The following is a 20,408-nucleotide window of genomic DNA, read 5'->3' on the forward strand; positions in this document are numbered from 1 at the left end:
GCAACCCACACAGGAAGTCAAGAAAGTACAAAGTTGGGACCAGCAAGGTCCAGGACACTCACCAAAAGCAAGGGATTCAGGGCAGACCCGAGCAATCAGGAGAGACCAAAGAAGTCATAGATGACCCTCCACAGGACCACCAGGCTGAAGGCACTGGAGTCGCAGGAGGACCTTGGGCAGTTTACCAAAGTAGCAGGCCACGGTGCACACAATGCGATGTGGCTAAAGATATTGATGGAAGAAGCTGCCAGAGGCTTGGGCTATTTGGAGCCAGATGCACTTGTTGCAAAGTTGCCAACAAGCCTTTGCACTTGCAAAAGTATGTGGTGCACCGGGGTTTGGTTATTGCAGCCCCCACAAGGAATACTGGCCTTAAACTTGGTAAGAGGACAGCTCTTACCTTGAGGGAAGTCGAAAACTACCACTTGTGTTGTTTAACCCTTCGGAGTCCACAGGAGTTTGCGATCAGCAGAACGGTCAACAGTGTTGAGGTGCCTGCAAATGCATGGAAGTGACTCCTTCACTTCAAGGGAGATTCCTTCAAGTGTCTTTGATGCTTCACAGGCCTTGGAGGGTTTCTGTATGAAGCACAGACACAGACGATGTGCAGACAAGCAGGGGGATGAAGTAGAGCCCTTACGAAGTCCAGCGAAGTCCAGAGTGTCCAGACGGTCGAAGTTGAAGTGGTATTGAATTTGAATCTTGTCCCACGACAAATCTAGGGACCTACACCCAGGTAAGCCCATAGGTACGCATGGGAAAGGGTTAGGAGGATTCAGGTGACCCTCCCAGGGGAATGTCTGGACAGGAGGGCATTCACTCCCATGCCCTTAGTCCAGTTTTGCACCAGAATGGGAGCCAACAGCTCCCAGGACTGGTTTGAAATGGACTATGCACAGGGTCGCCAAATGTGCCCCTCGTGCAGACTTTCTGGTGCTGGCAAGTGCACCCACCCAGCCCTAGTACACTAAATCCTGCCTGGGAGGTGGTCACACCTCCCTGTGACATATGCCTATTGTTTCACCTTCCTCTGCTCGAGCTTGGCTCAGCAGCAGGAGGGCAGAAATGTGTCTTTGGTCAGCAGCACACATTTTGTGCGGTCCGGGTCAAGAAGGCTGGTACCAGGAACCCTGAGCTTCCAGTGCTTCGAATCATACCACCCACATTGTTTACGCTGTGGAGGTATGATTCTGACATTTATGATACCAAACATTTTGAGATGGTCATTGCGAAATTACGCTGTGCCCCTCTATATAGTATATGGCTGCTGCACTGACAACCTGGGAGAATGGACTCCGTAGGCTGGAGGGATGTCCTGCTCATGCAGGGGCACCCTCTCTCTTAGAAGCAAGCACCCTGCTTCCAGGATGAATGTCTGGCAAAATATCGACGGACAGAAAACCGACCTACAGAAATATCGACACAAGAATATCGAAGTCAAGAATATCGAAATCCTATCTACATTATGGTAAGTATAAAAATATTGATGTCAAAGATATTGATGTCAAAAATATTGTTGGAAAAAATATTGTTTTTTTAAAAGTAAAATAAAGTAAATAATAAATATGATTAAAATACACATTGTTAAAAATGTAACATGTTTAAAAATTATAAGTAATATAAATACAATGTAAAAATAAATTAAACATATACATATAATATATAATATATATACTTACTAATAATTTTTTAATATTACTTCAATAACTTATATATTTTTTTGCAATATCATGTAAGTTATAAAAACATCTATACACATAAAACAATACTATAAATGAAAATGAAATAAATATCTATAACACATTTTTTAAAATTTAAAAACAATACTCTTTCTAATTTAAATATATCCTACATTAACTAAAATAATACAATAAATAATAGATAGTGGAGGTAATAAAATGACTATACCAACTCCAAACAGTGCAACAGTAAGGAAAATGTTGGATAGCGTAGGAGTAAAAATTACTATTCCCGCTCCAGTGAGTGCAACAGTAGGGAAAGTGTTGGATACCGTAGCGGTAAAAATTACTATTCCCATTCCAGAGAGTGCAATAGTAAGTATGGGCCAAAAATCCTTTCCGCTCGTGAAATTTGCGGATTTTCGGCAATTTCACGATCCGCGAATCTCGTGAAATTGCCTCAAAATTCGCAAATTTGCTCGCGGGCGGATTACATTTTTTTTTTTATGGCCAGCTTATTCAAGGGACCAAAGTTACAGGCACACACGGTCACTGGAGGCAAATCTTCTGTCCCTTTACGCAGCTGCAATGTAGGAAAAGCACCATACATTTACAGAACGAGGTAGCACTTACTGATTAGCCAGTAGAAAGTACTCCAGTTGAGTAGAGGTATTGAACAAAACCGTGGCCTCTTCGTGGATAACTATGCAGGTCAGGATTCATTCTGGAACGAGGCTCCTGTCACAAAAATTAAACCTCAACATGAAGCACTTACAGATATAGCAGGTGCCAGAGTTGAAGCTATCTTTTTAACCATTTTAGAATGGCGCCGGCAAGCTGCCAGAGTTAAAGTTGCTTAGTTGCAACTTCAACTCTGGCAGCTTGCCGGCGCCATTCTAAAATGGTTACAAAAGTTAGCTTCAACTCTGGCACATGCCTTAACTCTGTAAGTGCTTCCTGTGTGCTAAAAATTAAACCTCAACAGGAAGCACTTACTGATATAAATAAAGCAGGTGCCCGAGTTGAAGCTCAAATTCGGTAACGTTTTAATCAGCCCAAAACATTAGTGAGCACGGTCGAGGCTGGGCAAGTGTGCTTTAACCCCATATCTGCAGTCGAAAATTAGCTGTAATACTTTAGGGAGGTCTTTGCATCCCTGAGTTTCTCGAACGCAATCCCTGTGTAGTTCCTGTGACCAAGAGGATGCTTTCTCCTCACCTGCTGCCCTGCTCGCTCTCTGTCCCTTTATTCACAAGAGGCATGTTGACACGCATAGAAGCCCCGCACCACACACTAGCGGTATCAAACGTCTTCCCGCCCTTTCCCAACTATGATGGACAGCTCACTCAAGGGACCTCGGCGCCTTTTGGCGCGGTGGCAAAGTTACAGGCACACATGGTCAGTGGAGACAAATCTTCTGGCCCTTTACGCAGCTGTAGTGTAAGAAAAGCACTTTACATTTATTCAACGAGGTAGCACTTACTGATTAGCCAGTACTCCAGTTGAGTAGAGGTATTGCACAAAACGGTGGTATCTTCAGGGATAACTATGCAGGGTAGGATTAATTCTGGCACAAGGCTCCTGTCACAAAAATTAAACCTCAACAGGAAGCGCTTACAGATATAGCAGGTGCCCGAGTTGAAGTTCAAATTCAGTAACGTTTTTAATCAGCCCAAAACATTAGTGAACACGGTCGAGGCTGGCCAAGTGTGCTTTAACCCCATATCTGCCGTCGAAAATTAGCTGTAATACTCAAGGGACGTCTTTTCATCCGTGAATTTCGGCAGCGCAATCCCTGTGTAGTTCCTGTGATCAGGAGGCTGCTTTCTCCTCACCTGCTGCCCTGCTTGCTCTCTGACCCTTTATACACTAGAGGCATTGACACACATAGAAGCCTCGCACCACACACTAGAAGTATCAAACGTCTTCCTGCCCTTTCCCAACTATGATGGACAGCTCACTCAAGGGACCTCGGCGCCTTTTGGTGCGGTGGCAAAGTTACAGGCACACATGGTCAGTGGAGACAAATCTTCTGCCCTTTACGCAGCTGCAGTGTAGGAAAAGCACTTTACATTTACCCAACAAGGTAGCACTTACTGATTAGCCAGTAGAAAGTACTCCATTTGAGTAGATGCAAATCGCAAAAAAATCTGCGAGTTCGCGGGAAAATTTGCGGAATTTTGCGATTAGCTCGAATTCGCGGACCACAGATCCGCAAAATTCACCCATACTTATGCAATAGTAGGAAAAGTGTTGGATAGAGTAGGGGTAAAAATTACTATTCCCAATCCAGTGAGTGCAACAGTAGGGGCAGTGTTGGATAGCGTTGGGGTTAAAATTACTATTCCAACTCCAGTGTGTGCAACAGTAGGGAAAGTGTTGGATAGCATAGGGCTTAAAATTGATATTCCAACTCCAGTGAATGTAACAGTGTTGAAAATGTAGGATAGCGTAGGGGTTAAATTAACATACTTATTAATTAAATAATTTTTGAAAAATAAAAACATTACAAATTAAATTAGTGGTGTAGTGGATGGGGTGGGTATTTCCCAAGGGGTAAAATGTCAGTTCTGTAGGAATTTCGGAGAATATCTGTTTTTGGTTCCGTATGATAATGGCCAGCAATATACAAGCATTAATGACAGATAGGAGTTTACGTATTTGTTCATTTAATGTTTGTGGGCTGAATATTATCCTCAAGAGGAAACGTGTGATTGCTGAGCTGCGGTTAAATAATCCCGACATTCTTTGTTTACAGGAAACGCATATCCCTTGGTCCTATCGTAGGATATTTGCGGAGTTGGGATTTACATTATTATAGGCATCTAGACAATCTACTATGAATAGGGGGTGACAATTCTGGGGCATCGGGCTATAATTGGTACGGGTAGAGAGAGGGCGGACAATTTCGGGAGGTGAGCGATCACCGAATGTATTATAGGGGGCACTAAGACTACAATTTGCACAGTGTATGGGTCAAACTTAGATGAAGCAGAGATCTTGGAGTCTTTGAATGTTGAGCTAGCACTGTGGGGGACCACTCTGCTATTATTTGGGGATTTTAATATACATGGAGATTCTCAGATATGGGATGCCCAATTTGTTGACTACAAAGGCCGTAAGCCGAAAGTATTCAGGGCTCTGCATCAGCTGCTACAGCAATATGGTCTTGTGGATGGGTGAACGGTGGTGAATTATGGAGATCCAGGGTATACGTTTTTCTCTTCTACCCATAATAAGTTGTTAGATTATATTATATTTTCTTAACCGGATTTTTAACTGTCGGTGCAAAGATGCAGGCAATGCCCCGTATTGCGTCGGACCATGGCCCTGTGGTTATGGACTTGGCTCGCTTTAACATTATGCGCGAATAGCGATCATTTACATTTAGTAAAAAGCTTGTAAGCGACGAGGAATATACATGTTATATCCAACTTTGGGCTACGCGGTTTTTAGAACATAATAGAGGAACAGCTACCCAACCAATGTTTTGGGATTCTTTTAAAGCCAGACTAAGGGGTGAAACTTGTAGTTATGGCTGAGTTAAACAGAAGAAACAGAAAGCTTTAATAGGGGATTTACTTGAGGATTTAAGAAAGGCTGAGTGTGAGCTTATCTGAGTGATCAGTGCCAATATGGACAGTCAAACTGCGCAAACTAAGGTAGCCTGTAGTAAGGCTAGGATTAAGGAGGTCTGAAGTCAAGAAATAGCAACCCAGTTCAAAATACATAAAGCTGAAAGATATGCATATGGAGAAACAACCGGTAGATGTCTAGCTCAAAGACTGTGGGTAGGCAGGCATCTCAACGAATTGAAATCTTGGAGAATTATAGAGGGGGTACAGCTGAGACTATGGAAGGTATAGTTCAGGTATTTTACTCATACTATAAAGCATTATATACTCAAGTTCCTGTTGCTCAGGATCAAATTGAGCACTACGTTCGTGAACTTGACCTATCTGAGCTAGGGTCTACTGAAAGAGAAGAGCTGGAAGCTCCAATTTCTATACAAGAACTACAGACAGCATTAGATGACTTAGCGCTAGGGAAAAAAACCCATATGCAATATGATGAATGTTATATTGTTTGATGCAATGGTATGGTTATGTTTAAGAGATTGAGTCTGTAGCACTGAACAATAGTATACAGACAGATTTTCGCTTTGCCTTTTTGGCCATTTCTTTGTTGGTTTGTCTTAAATGTTGTGGGTCACGGCTGTGCCCACTTGTTATCTTGGTCTTAAAACTCCCTCTGAACTTGATCATTTAAAATAAAATTCTTGTCCGGCTGGACAAAGAAACATACTACTTATTAGGTGTATGATTATTATTTTTTGCTATCCTGTCCACATATAGGGACCATTGTCTTTTGTAAATTAGCGCTAGGGAAAGCAGCTGGACCTGATAAACTCCCTCTGGAGGTTTATCGGATGCCTTTCCCTATTATAAAGGATGATATGCTTGCTACTTCTACATCCGCTCAATGTGGAAATCCCCCTCCATTTTGGGATGATGCAAATATAGTGGTTTTTAAGAAGACAAGTCCCCCAGACTTCCTGGGTCATATAGACCTATATCAGTAATAAATGCAGATGTAAAGTATACTCAAAAATACTTGCATCTCAGTTAGTGCAAGTCCTTCCACCACTGGTATCTCGGCACCAGCATGGTTTTCTCCCTGGCCGGAGCACGGTCAACCATATGCATAGGGTTATAACGCTGCTGGATTATGCTACTTCACTACAAAAAAAAATATTGGCATAATATTTTTAGATGCTGAAAAAGCATTTGACCGTGTTTCATGGGCATTTCTATGGGCTACAATGCGCAAGATGGGGTTTGGGCCCCAGTTTTTTCTTGCATTACAGACTATATATAAACGCCCGCGGGCCAAGATTTGTACAATGGGGCAAGAGTCATCTTTTGTATATATAACATGGGGCACACGTCAAGGATGCCCATGTTCGCCTTTACTTTTTGCTATTTATATCGAACCATTGCTGCAAATACTGGAGACCACTAGTGGTATAAAGTCAATGGTAGTGGGCGAGCATAAAGTGCATGTTCTCGCCTACGCTGATGACATAGCGGTTGTAACATCGGACCCTGAGCAAGCATTAGGAGAGATTGAGCATTTGACTCAAGAGTTTGGGAAGGCCGCTGGATATAAGTTAAACACCTCAAAAACCTTGGTTGTTTGTACCGAAGGACTTTGTCCTGGAGAGGCGAGTGTGACACAAGAAGTAAGGTACTTGGGGATTAAAATTAGGATGTCACTCCAGAAGATAGTCGATGTAAACTGGGCTGATATACTAGGATCAGTTAAAAGACAGCTGGAAAAGGTGGAATGCCTACATTTATCAATTGTTGGTCGACGGAAAGTTTTAAAGATGTGTATACTTCCCAGGGTGCTTTACTATTTTCGGACGGTACCGCTGGAGTTGACACGTGCACAGTTAATGCATCTGCAATCAGTTAACAATAGGTTTATTTGGGCTTGGAAGAAGGCCCGGCGTGCTTCAAAATATATGATGTTACCACTGGCACGTGGAGGGTAGGAAGTGCCGAATTTTGCTTTTTATTATTTAGTATATTTTTTGCTAAATATGAAATATTTGGTTATTGGGGTAGAAACAATGCCGTTTGAATCCCCAATTATTTATCAGATGCTACTAGGAGCCCAGGCACGAGAAGTCTTGCTTAAATTTCTTGAACCAAGTTATTTTAAAAGAACACAATTTAAAACTGCACTTGCAGCATATAAAGCTTGGAACCGGATACGTAAAATAATATCTATAAACCGGATTAGCTACTATACTCCTCTCGACTCCACAGAAATATTTCCGTTGATATTCTGGGATACAAAGATGACGACATGGAGGGATAAGGGGATTCGCCTCTTAGGGGATATCTACAGTGCTGAGGCAATTGTTTCCTTCGCTGAACTAGCTGAACAATTTACAATATCTAAGAATGATTTTGTTTATATTTACAGATACGGGACTTTATTCATAAACACTGTAGACTTCTACCTATTTTAACTAATGAACTTCTAGAAGCTTTGATTAAAAGGGCTAAGATCGGGATTTTGTATGATATATTATTGGCAAAGCAGCGTGGCGATATAGAGATTCAAGATCAGAAATGGAGGGATAGACTGGGTAACTCTGGTTCATTTGTGCAAGAATCGATCGATATGGCTAGCAAAGTTATACTGACTGCAAATTTATGCACCCAACATTATAAAACCTTGTTTAATCTATACCATACACCTGCTAAATTGATGAAGTTGGGTGATGTTCATGATGGAAAATGCTTTAGGTGCCAGTCGGAGGTAGCAGATATTATACATATATTTTCCGATTGTATCGCACTGAGACAATTTTTTCTATGTATTGCACAATTTCTGTCTCAAACGACGAGGGTTAATGTCTCTATATCTAGAGAGATGATGTTATTAGGGGTGTGTGAGGACAGGGAAGCTATGCAGTCTTGCTATCCATTTCGATATTTTATTTTTATTGCTATGGCCGTTGCTCGACTATGTATTGCTTTGATGTTGTTGAAACCAGAGGCGCCATCATATGAAATGTTGCGAGCAAATTTTTATTTTGTGTTTCATCTTGAATTTAATTTGTATCGTATTAAATTGCTGAAGAAAAACAATTAATGGTAAAGATTTGACATCCCATGCTACAACATATGGAGATGTCGTTTTGAAATTATGTTTTAGATGATGTCCATTTTTTGACTTTTTATGGTAATTGTTATATATGCTATGAACTGAACAATAAAAAGAAAAAAGAAAAATATTAGATAAGAAATTAATAATAAATAACAATAAAATGAAATATTTACTTAAATAAAATTAAATTACTTCCCACCCTATTCCCCCATAAACACACAACCCGCTAATTATCAATTGATCTATTAATTAAAATGAATTAGCAATTAATAATCAATTAACAATAACATAATAAACAATATAAACAAATAAAAAAGTATAATACAAAATAAAATATAATAATACATTAATTATAATTAATATAGTTATACATTAATCAATTATAAAAAATGAATTACCAATAAATTAATTATCAATAATAAATAAAAAACATATTAATTAATTTCTGAGAATTAAATAACTTCCCACCCTATTCCCCTATAAACCCACAACCTGCTACACATAAAAATTAACATAATTAATGTCGTTATCAATTAATCAGTTAATAAAAATTATTACCAATTAATATTTAATTAACAATAAATTAAGAAACAATAAGAATTCAAAAATTAATTATAATTATTAGGATAAGATAATTAATACAAATAATTACCAATTAATAATTAAGTAACAATAAATTAATAATCAATAACAATAAATAAAAAGATATTCATTAATTAATTATAATTAAATTACTTCCCACCCTATTACTCATTTCTAAACATTTAATACATATATTTAAAAATAATAAAACTACATTACAAAAAATATTAAACATACATATAAAATACAACAATATTCTTGCGTCGATATTCTGTCCCTACAATATTAAAAAACTCGCTATTACTGTATGTCAATATAAAAAAAAACAATATATTGACTGCTCACCCTTCAGGATTGCAAAGGCCTGCTATCAGGGTGATTTATAGGTTTTAAGGGCAGTGATCCTTAGCTATAGTAAACCTATATCTTTAGTAAGTGGTGCATGCTCCAACTTATACAGGCTGCAATGACAGGCCTGTAGTTTGAATTTAAATGGTCTCCCATGGGGAGCCTAATACATGCTCCAGCCCATGGGGGACCTCTGGGGAACCTATGCCTTGGGTACATGGGTACCATATACTAGGGACCTGACAAGGGTACCCCAGTATCCAACCTGAGATTTACCTAAATACGGAACATTACCAATTTAGGGAAAAAGCAGATAGACTGGGGTCCTGATAAGCAGGGCCCCAGTCAGACTAGCACCAGGCAAAAAGTGGGGGTAAACAGGGAGAAGGATGCTACCTTCCTACACCCTGACTAGGAAGAAGGGCCCCTAGTTGGACATAGGTGCAAATCATTGCCAACTAGAGACCCCCATTTCTAACAATGCCACACAACCACGGTTCTCGCCTCCATGTTCCCCGCTCCCTTCAGATAGGTCAATTTCGTAAAAATAAATTTGTAAGTTGCCAAGGATGATGTTTTTCACTTTCACCATGATGTGAGGTATTGGAGGTTGGGGAAGATACCAGTAGATCACAAAGACCGCTTGGGCAGCTAGATAATATAATTCGGGGTTAGGTAGCGCTAGACCGCCTCCTGCCAGGAGGAGTGTCAGTAAGATACAATGTATTCTGGGTTGGCTCAGGGCCTAGAGAAGCCATCCGAGGTCAGACCTGAGCGTGGTAAATCACTTATGTGAAGGGGGTATTGGTATGTTCAAGAATAAGTACAAAAAGCAAGACATGACCACCATTTTGAATATTTCCTCACACCCGGCAATAGACAGAGGTAGGTTGATACAGTGATCTATTTGCATTCGTAAACAGGACATTGCTGAAACACAGTTGAGCATGATGACTTCCCTCTCTCTGTGTATCTTTATGCTGAGGTAACAGATCTAATCCTCGCACCACTGGGTTGGATATTCAGAATCAATTTATTGCCTAGAGTGTGTGAGTGGGTAGATCTCAGTATTACTCCAGTTTATTCATATGCCAGAGTAACCACCGAATTGCGCGATGGTGCAAAGAACCAGGGATGGGTTCTTCTCTGGGTGCTTATGAAACAACATGATGTTTTACACATATAATTTGACTATTAAGCTGTGATTTATGAATGTCACTCCCCTGTGTGTGTGTGGTGTTGTCGCAGCTTACAGGCCAGGGGCTCCATTGCTTTATCAAAGTATAGTGGGGGTAGGGGGAATCCCTGTCTTGTGACTCTGGTAAGTAAGAGGAGGCACAAAGGTTCTCTGGTAATCAGAACTCTTGCTGCTGGGGAAGAGACAGCAGCAAGATCATGCGGAGTATGTAAGCTCAAGGCCATATTTGTCGCAACACAGTGCAAGAATGGCAACTCCACCAATGCAAAGGACTTTGATGACTCATGTAAGTTGGTTGGCTATGACCTGGGCCAAGATTTTACTGTCTATGCTGAGGAGAGGTAATGGCCAATAGGATCCATCTTGAAGGGGATCTTTATTGGATATCGGTAGTGTGATTAGGATTGACTCCCATAGCGTCAGGGGTAAGCACTATTTGTTGAGAGCTTTTTTGAAGTTCATAATAAGGAGATATGGCCTAAGAATCTTCATGAAGGTTATATAGAACTCCACAGTATAGCCGTCTGAGCCTAGAGTCTTTTCAGAGGTGAGACTATTTGTTACCTTCGCTATTTCTTTCCGGGATAATGGCGCGTTAAACTGCCGTCTTTCATCAGCACTCAGCCAAGCCAAAGCGATTTTGTCAAGATGATCTGCTATTTGAGCATCTTTCCATTGTATTGTAGAATTGTATAGGTGTATAATCATTAGAAAGTTGTGTTGTAGTGTTCTTGTGAGTCCCAACCATGTCACATATACTTGGGATTGCATTATTTTTTGCGTGGTCTCTCTGCAGCTACACTAAAGTACTACCTGGTCATGATAGCATGGGGCTTGTGTGTAACCCATCATTTCTTTGCCTTCTTTTTGGCCCTAACACTAAATGACATGAGGGGCTCGTGCAGCTCATCATCCAGCTTGTCATTTGAGCTCTGCCACTGGTGGGCCTCCAACTGTTGGAGTCTGTCCTTGTGGTGTGCGAGTTGGTCACAGGTTGATTTTACCTGCCTGTTTTGATATATAGCCTCCCCTAATGACAGGTTTAAATGCTTCCTATACCATCTTGTGGGAATCCACAGATCTGAAGTTCAGATGGAAATTATCTTTGATTGCCACAGACACCTTGCCATTAAAGGCAGAGTCCAGCAGCACTCTGATGGAAATCACCAGGATCTGTTACACCATGTGACCATGGGGATGGAGATGCACATTCTCACTGGTGAAAGATCTGAAATAGTGCGCAGTACATAAGTTTGGCCTGTGACCCATCCGAGCTTGTCAGTAGATTACCTCCAGAGGTCTATTTATGAGTGGGAGTCATGGACCATTGAATAATAGCAATAAGTGTGTTCAGATCCATATATGGCACGCCTCCCGTACATTTAATAGTTCCAGTTTATACCGCATTGTGTCTGTCTTCCCGGATGGGGAGATTACATGTCTGGATCTGTGCATGGCTTTGTCAATGATGACATTGAAGTCACCCCCCACCCCGCAGAGAAGCAGAGAGTTTCTGGCAGATTTTGATGACCTCACTGAATGTTGTGATATCGTCTGTGTTAGGCCATACACATTCACAATTAGAACCAGGTAATCTACAGTGAACCTTGGACCACTGTATATCAGCTCTGCGGTGCATGATAGGTGGCGTTATGTTTGCAGGCGACTGTCCCTCTGATCAATATCTCCTGTAGTAGAACTATTGACACATCATCTAGATATGTCTGAACTAGCCTGTGTTTTTTAGCATTATTTAGGCCACGGATGTTCCAAATCATTCGTGAAAGAGGAGGCCATGTTGCTCTACTGCATAGTGCATCACTGCTGTAGAGTGTTCCAGTCATGGTGGGATTTGTGCAAAAAACAAGTGGGCAGGTAATGTTGCACTATGTGATGCGTGACAGGATATACATGAGATTCTGCATGAACAATAACACATGAAAACGATTGACTAGGACTAGCCAAAATACAAAACTCCCCCAGCACTCAGCACAAAATACTGATGCCCTGCCCATACTGACCACCCAACTCATCAGCAAGCATGCCCTCAAAATCTAAGCATGTACCCATTGTCAAAAGGGCATTACTCACAGTTGAGTGGTCGTCATCGTCCAACAAGAGGGATCACATAGAATTGGCTAATAAGATGAGCCCTTCCCTATTCGTTGAAGAACACCAAATATTAAACAATTCAGGATATAGATTACATTGCCTGGTTACATTTTGAGAACTTGGATACTGAGTGCCTGTCCAGTCATTGTCACTAAAGTCACCTAAGTCAGATACGGAGTCAGACCCTCTTGGTGAATTGGTCATCTTGATAAGTCAGTGTCATGTGGGAAACACCTTGGCCACCCTAAGGTCCATGATGAGCTGTGGTTTATCCCTTATAGGGACACACAATTGTGCAGGGTAAAACATGGCATATTTAACTCTTTTATAGCGTAGCAGTCTCTAGGCCTCAAGGAACGTCCACTTGGTGCACTGCGCCATTATTGGAAAGTCAGAAAAGATTGAAATGTCTGTTCACTGATAGCACACGGGCCCCTTGCTCCCTTGCAAGATGTAAAGCCACATCCTTAGCTCAGTAGTTCAGCAGATGTGCAGTGGCGTGCCAGGGACCGACGTCACAGTCAGCGAGCGGTGTGCACACTCTTCCCTAAACATGTTGCTAAAGTTGTCACAGCTGAGTAATTCCAGAAAGAGGTTTTCCACAAAGAGTTCCATCTTGGTCGTGTTGGTGGATTCTGCCAGCCCCACAATTCAAATAATGTTTTGCTGTGATTGTATCTCCAAGTCCTAATTTTTTACCACTGTTGCAAGTAGTTACCGTTCATCTGCTTGAAATTTGTTTGAGTGGTCCACGTTCAGGCTTTCCACCTCCAGAATATGGCACTCCACTCCTTTTAACCGCGTGACATGTCTGTTAAGCTGCTCAGTGAAGCTGTCTTGAGCTGCTCAGTGAAACTGTATAAATGCGTAGTGACGGAGCCCAATTTCCCATCAATGGCGACAAGACTAGCATTTAATTCTAGCAGGAGCCATGTAGTGTTCTCCGCAGACTCTGAGGGTACATCGATTTACGGAGTCAGAGTGTCCTAGTGATCCCTCAGAGCCTTGCGCTGTTTAAAGGATAGCTTACTCTGGCGCTGATCTGGATTTGCCCACAGTGGCGCCCAGTGCAGTTACAGCCAGCAAGGTCATCATTATTATGGGGTAAGATGAGGCAGTTTCCGCAGTGCCCTAGGGGCCTCAGAGTGATGTGTTTCTCCAGCAGTGCAACAGGGTCCAGTGGAAAGGGAGCATCTGGTGCAAAAAGAGAAAAAAGGAAAGACGTAAAAGAGGGGTGGCTGGAAGGGGTGCAGCAAAACGAATGGAAAGAATCACTGTCTCACTGCTGTCCCTGCAGAGCAGTGGTTCCCAAACTTTTTTGACCCGCAGCTCCCTTGACCCATTGGCCATTGCCTGTGGCTCCCCACTGTTACTTTCTTTGGAAGGTGGGGTGGACGTAAGCCCGGCCTCTGGAGTACATGCATTTTTCTCCCTGAAGATATTTGGGAGAAAGCTGATGAAAGTACTATAATCATATACGCAGGGTATTTTATATTACTAAGGTAGGCGCCTGTAATAAAATATTTCTAGTTACACTTCTTTGCCCATGCCTTTTTTAGAGTGCCCTCTAACACTTTTTTATCCCACTTACAGTGCTAGATAGAACCCCCATTAATGCAGGCCCCATTGCCAAAGTGTTTCTGCGCTTGAAGAATGTTTGCATGCACTTCCATTTCTACCCATGTCATACGTACCAGCACAGTTAAACAATGAGAGAGAAAAGGGTCAGTCTGCCACTCTAATACCCCTTAAAGTCAGAATATCAAAAAACGAAAGAGCAACTCAAAAAGCCAAAAAGGAAGAAGGGTAAGTAAAGCAAGTCAAATACCACAACCAAAATGATAGAGACTGGGTGAAAAAAGGTCAGTGCACACTGAGAAAAAACTGGACCAGTTTCACATAATTTTTAGGACATGTTTGGTTCAAACTGACTCAACCAACTTCTGTCCGCACTCACTTTGTTTTTTATGGTGATGGACTGTCCCTCTATTAAAAGGAATTCTCTATACTAGGGAACAGGCACACCTCCTTTTAGATCACTCACTTCACTACAAGGTACTAATGCACATACCGGTAATAAGAACCCAATGACGACAATTGGCTACTGACTTTGTTGGTGCCTGAGGGTTCTTTTTTCTCAGTGTGCACTGACCTGTTTTCACCCAGTCTCTATCATTTTGGTTGTGGTATTTGACTTGCTTTACTTACCCTCCTTCGTTTTTGGCTTTTTGAGTTGCTCTTTCATTGTTTGATATACGTACCAGAACACCTGTCTCAGTAGGTGACTCACGATTTTTTAAACCACATACAGCTTTATTTTTGCTGTCTCCTTCCTAAAATTGCCTCCGAATTAGTGCAATTAAACAAATTCCTCTCATTTTTTTTTTAACGTCCCCCTTTCTTGCTTCCAAACTTTGGCATTATGCCGTATATGGTGTTTTACTTCCCTGAGCTCAAGGAGAGAGCAGGCCTGTCTGGAAATGTGTGTGTACTGAAATAAATGTGTACTGGAAGTACCTATGATACAAGTACAAATGGGCCGATTACGATGTCAGTCGGAAAGGCTCTGAACAGGATTTGGATTCTCCGAATCCGATTCGGAACCTATGTTTCCGACCAAATCAGATATATGTCCGACTGACCAATTAGGATGCAAGGAAACCATTCAGACTCTCCAATTCGGGTTTGATCAGCATTCAGATAGCCCTAGTTGTTCAGAGCCAATCGTACAGCTCTAAGGATATGGTTTCCGACCATGCGATTACGGTGTTGATTCTAACAGCCGTTCCGAATCGTCCTGCCTGACATGAAATGGCTGTCGGAATCTGAAATTGGGATGCCCATAGTAGGCCCCCCTTCACCTGCAGGCCTCTGGTTGGGGCATGTGGGGATACCCAAGGGACCCCTCGTTCCAACCATGCACAGCGTGGCAGGCCCCATGAGGTGCACGCCACTGGGTACAAGGTTTTCCCCAACTACCCCTTCTTTCAATGGAAGCCTGTGTTCTTGGCCAGAATAACGGCTCCCATTGAAGTCAATGTGAGTCCGACTGAACAATGTTCAGAAGCATCGTAATTGGTCGGTCGGACTCGCAGAACCCGATTCAGTCAGAAACTATTCCGGAACTGATTCGGTCGGAGGAGTTTCCGGCCAAAATCATAATTGGCCCCTTAGTGTTTAATAGATAGGACAGCTGTACTTTCCTGATAACTTGCATTGATGTCAAATGCATTTTCAAAAAAACTAAACTATTAACGAGTAACAAATTAAATCAGGCATCGTCTGCTTACTTTTGGAGTGTTGGAACAGGGGCATCCAGTGAAATATGGAGGTCATCTCCCTGGACATGCCATCAATTAAGCACTACATTTACAGCTTTGAGATGTCACTAACAAATCATCGACATCATGTGTTTAAGTCTAATTAGTTTAGCTGAAGCCAACATACCCTTCTACATTAAATGCATTAAGGTACTTAGTGCATAGCTCCCCAGGCAAGGTTTTACGGCTTCCCAGGGAGCCACAGAGCACCGTTTGGGAACCACTGCTGCAGAGGTAGCTGCCAGTAATCCATGCCTGTGCCCTGAATGTGCATCTCCTCTGCAGTCTCAGTGCCATCAAACTCTTAGTATGCAGGCTTCACTGTCCCAAATGTCAGACACAGCTCACTACAACAAGGCCTGCCACGGTATACACTCAAAATATCGAGTTTTTAATATCGAGTTACATTAATATCGAGTTTAAAATATAGAATGGACACAATATCGAATGGACAGAATATAGACTACAAAAATATCAAATAGAATAGCATTAATATCGATCAAAAATATAGAATGGACAAAATATCGAATAGACAGAATATAGACAACAAAAATGTAGAATGGACAGAATATAGACAACAAAAATATAGAATGGACAGAATATAGACAACAAAAATATCGAATTTTAGGTAAGTAAGTTAATATTCATTTTTTAATAGTATTCAATTTTTAAAGTATTTTTTATGTTACTATATGTGTGAAAAGTGTATATTTATTTTATAATTTATTTTAATTAATTAATTTTATGGTATTTAATTTTTGCGTAATATAATTCTGTAGAGGGTTGTGGGTTTATCGAGGAATAGGGTGGGAGGTAAATTAATTATAATTAATTAAATATGTTAATTTATTTATTGGTATTTATTTTGAATTAATTGTTAAATAATAATTAATTGGTAATTAATTAAAATATAATTGGTAATTATTTTAATTAATTGATTAATTGATAATTATGTTAATTTTATTAATGTATTTTCTGTCGCGGGTTGTGGGTTTATAGGGGAATAGGGAGGGTAGTAATTTAATTATAATGAATTAAATATGTTTATTTATTTATTGGTATTTATTTTGAATTATTTTGTTAATTATTAATTAATTGGTAATTAATTAAAATATAATTGGTAATTATTTTAATTAATTGATTGATTGATAATTATGTTAATTTTATTAATGCATTTTCTGTAGTGGATTGTGGGTTTATAGGGGAATAGGGTGGGAAGTAATTTAATTATAATTAATTACATTTTTTAATTTATTTATTGGTATTTATTTTGAATTAATTGATATTTAAATTGTTAGTTGGTTATTAATAAAAATGTAATTGGTAATTCATTTTAACTAATTGATTGATAATTATGTAAATTGGATTAATGTATTTTCTGTAGTGGGTTGTGGGTTTATAGGGGAAAAGGGTGGGAAGTAATTTAATTTTAATTAATTACATTTCTAAATGTATTTATTGGTATTTATTTTGAATTAATTGATATTTAAATTTGTAATTGGTAATTAATTAAAATATAATTGGTAATTAATTTTAATTAATAGTTTAATTGATAATTATGGTAATTTTATTAATTTATTTTCTATAGCGGGTTGTGGGTTTATAGGGGAATAGGGTGGGAAGTAATTTAATTTTAAATAATTAAATATTTTTATTTATTTATTGGTTTTGTTTTGGTGTAATTTTTAATTATTTTTTAATTGTTAATTAATTAATTGTTAATTGGTAAATAATTTGTATTAATAGGTAATTATTTGTAATACATTTTTTTGTATGTTTAATTGATTTATTATTATATTATATAAAATTGTTAAATACTTTTAATACATTTTCATTTGGTATTAATATTTAATTTATTTTTATTCATATATGAAGTATTTACTTTCCCTACTATTGCACTCTCTGGAGTGTGAATAGTAATTTATACCCCTACGCTATCCAACGCTTTCCCTACTGTTGCACTCACTGGAGTGGGAATAGTAATTTTTACCCCTACGGTATCCAATGCTTTCCCTACTGTTGCACTCTTTGGAGTGGGAATAGTAATTTTTACCAATACGCTATCCAACACTTTCCCTACTGTTGCACTCTTTGGAGTGGGAATAGTAATTTTAACTCTCCCGCTAGCCGACGCTTTCCCTACTGTTGCACTCTCTGGAGTGGGAATAGTAATTTTTACCCTCCCACTATCCAACACTTTCTCTACTGTTGCACTCTCTGGAGTGGGAATAGTAATTTTTCCTCCTACGCTATACAACGCTTTCTCTACTGTTGCACTCACTGGAGTGGGAATAGTAATTTTTACTCCTACGCTATCCAACACTTTCCCTACTGTTGCACTCTTTGGAGTGGGAATAATAATTTTTACCCCTACGCTATCCAACGCTTTCCCTACTGTTGCACTCACTGGAGTGGGAATAGTAATGTTAACCCTCCCGCTATCCAATGCTTTCCCTACTGTTGCACTCTTTGGAGTGGGAATAGTAATTTTTACCCTCCCGCTATCCAATGCTTTCCCTACTGTTGCACTCACTGGAGTGGGAATAGTAAATGTTATGCCTACGCAATCCAACGCTTTCCCTACTGTTGCACTCTCTGGAGTGGGAATAGTAATTTTTACCCCTACGCTATCCAACGCTTTCCCTACTGTTGCACTCACTGGAGTTGGAACAGTAATTTTTACCCTTACGCTTTCCAACGCTTTCCCTACTGTTGCACTCACTGAATTGAGAATAGTAAGTTTTACTCCTACGCTATCCAACACTTTCCCTACTGTTGCACTCTTTGGAGTGGGAACAGTCATTTTAACCCTCCCGCTATCCAACGCTTTCCCTACTGTTGCACTTTCTGGAGTGGGAATAGTTATTTTTACCCCTACGCTATCCAATGCTTTCCCTACTGTTGCAATCTTTAGAGTGGAAATAGTAATTTTTACCCCTACGCTATCCAACGCTTTCCCTACTGTTGCACTCACTGGAGTGGGAATAGTAATGTTTACCCCTACGCTATCCAACACTTTCCCTGCTGTTGCACTCTCTGGAGTGGGAATAGTAATTTTAACTCTCCGCTATCCAACGCTTTCCCTACTGTTGCACTTTCTGGAGTGGGAATAGTAATTTTTACCCCTACGCTATCCAACGCTTTCCCTACTGTTGCACTCTTTGGAGTGGGAATAGTAATTTTAACTCTCCCGCTCTCCAACTCTTTCCCTACTGTTGCACTCTCTGGATTGGGAATAGTAATTTTTACCCTCCCCCTATCGAACGCTTTCTCTACTGTTGCACTCTCTGGAGTGGGAATAGTAATTTTTACCACTACACTATCCAACGCTTTCTCTACTGTTGAATTTCTGGAGTGGTAATAGTAAATGTTACCCTCCTGCTATCCTATGGTAAAAATATAGTATATTTTTTAATAATATTATGTTTATATATATATATATATATATATATATATATGTTTTAAAAAATGTAATTGTATGTCTATTTATTTTTAACTTAAATTAATTATTTATTAATTTATAGGTTATTTAAGTATTTTAAGTATGTTTAAGTTAATAATATTTATTATTTCATTACTTTTACATTACTTTTAAGATATTTTAAAAATTCAATATTTTGACTAACTATATTTTTGATTCGATATTTTTGTACTTACCTGTTGGAGACAGGAAGTCGATATTTTGGTATTCTATGTTTTTTAATCGATATTTTGCTACATCGATATTTATGACATCGATATTATGTCAGTGATCCGCCTACCGCAAAGGATCCAGGTTGAGCACCAGGCTTATGGAGTGCAGCTGGTTTGTTAGGTCTCCGGGTATCTCATCACCTGCACTGTTCCAAGACCAGTACGTCTCTCCTGGCCAACCGCCAGGCTTCTTCAGTCCGGAACACCTGTTGTGTGGCAGCAGAAGGTCCGACTCTCGCTAAAAGGGGCTGATCACAACCATGCAGCAGCCGTTATACCACTTGGCGGCATGGGCTCCAAGTAAGGTTGCACACTTCCACAGACCCAGCAGGCCGCTCCCGCCCATTACGCTCACTAGCACCATGGGCGATCCCCAGCTGGACAGCAGGGGTTTTTCCATAAATTAACAGATGTGATGAGAGGGATTAGCATGATTTTTTCTCCCTGGGTGTCATAGCACCTCAGGTAGGCGGTCACCTTTGATCGCAGCCAGCCCCACCTGCACATTCCATTTTAATGAGGGTTCTTGAAATGAAAAATCCTTGGCCTCTTCTGTCAACTCAGTTCAAAACAGAATGTCAAATATAACACTAAAAGAAATATTGATTTCTCCTGCTCATATATGTTGCCTTTTTCTAAGTACCACCATTTTAATTTTTGTACCAAAGTCAAGTGTTTATGTTTAATGAATTAAAAAACCTGAACATTATTATGCTTGTTTTATATGTGGGTGCTAAATGTGGGTGCCATTCAAAATATTTAGACTCAAACCATACAAATGACCAGACATGT

At 40.0% G+C, this 20,408-nt stretch overlaps 1 protein-coding gene across 1 annotated transcript in view; it reads left to right on the forward strand.

Moving 5' to 3' along the window:
* Positions 1 to 20,408, forward strand: part of SYT17 (synaptotagmin 17) — a 616,952-nt gene that overhangs the window by 152,806 nt on the left and 443,738 nt on the right. The window lies entirely within an intron of this gene.

Source organism: Lissotriton vulgaris, chromosome 10 (assembly GCF_964263255.1).
Source record: "Lissotriton vulgaris chromosome 10, aLisVul1.2, whole genome shotgun sequence".
NCBI classification, from domain to species: Eukaryota; Metazoa; Chordata; class Amphibia; order Caudata; family Salamandridae; genus Lissotriton; species Lissotriton vulgaris.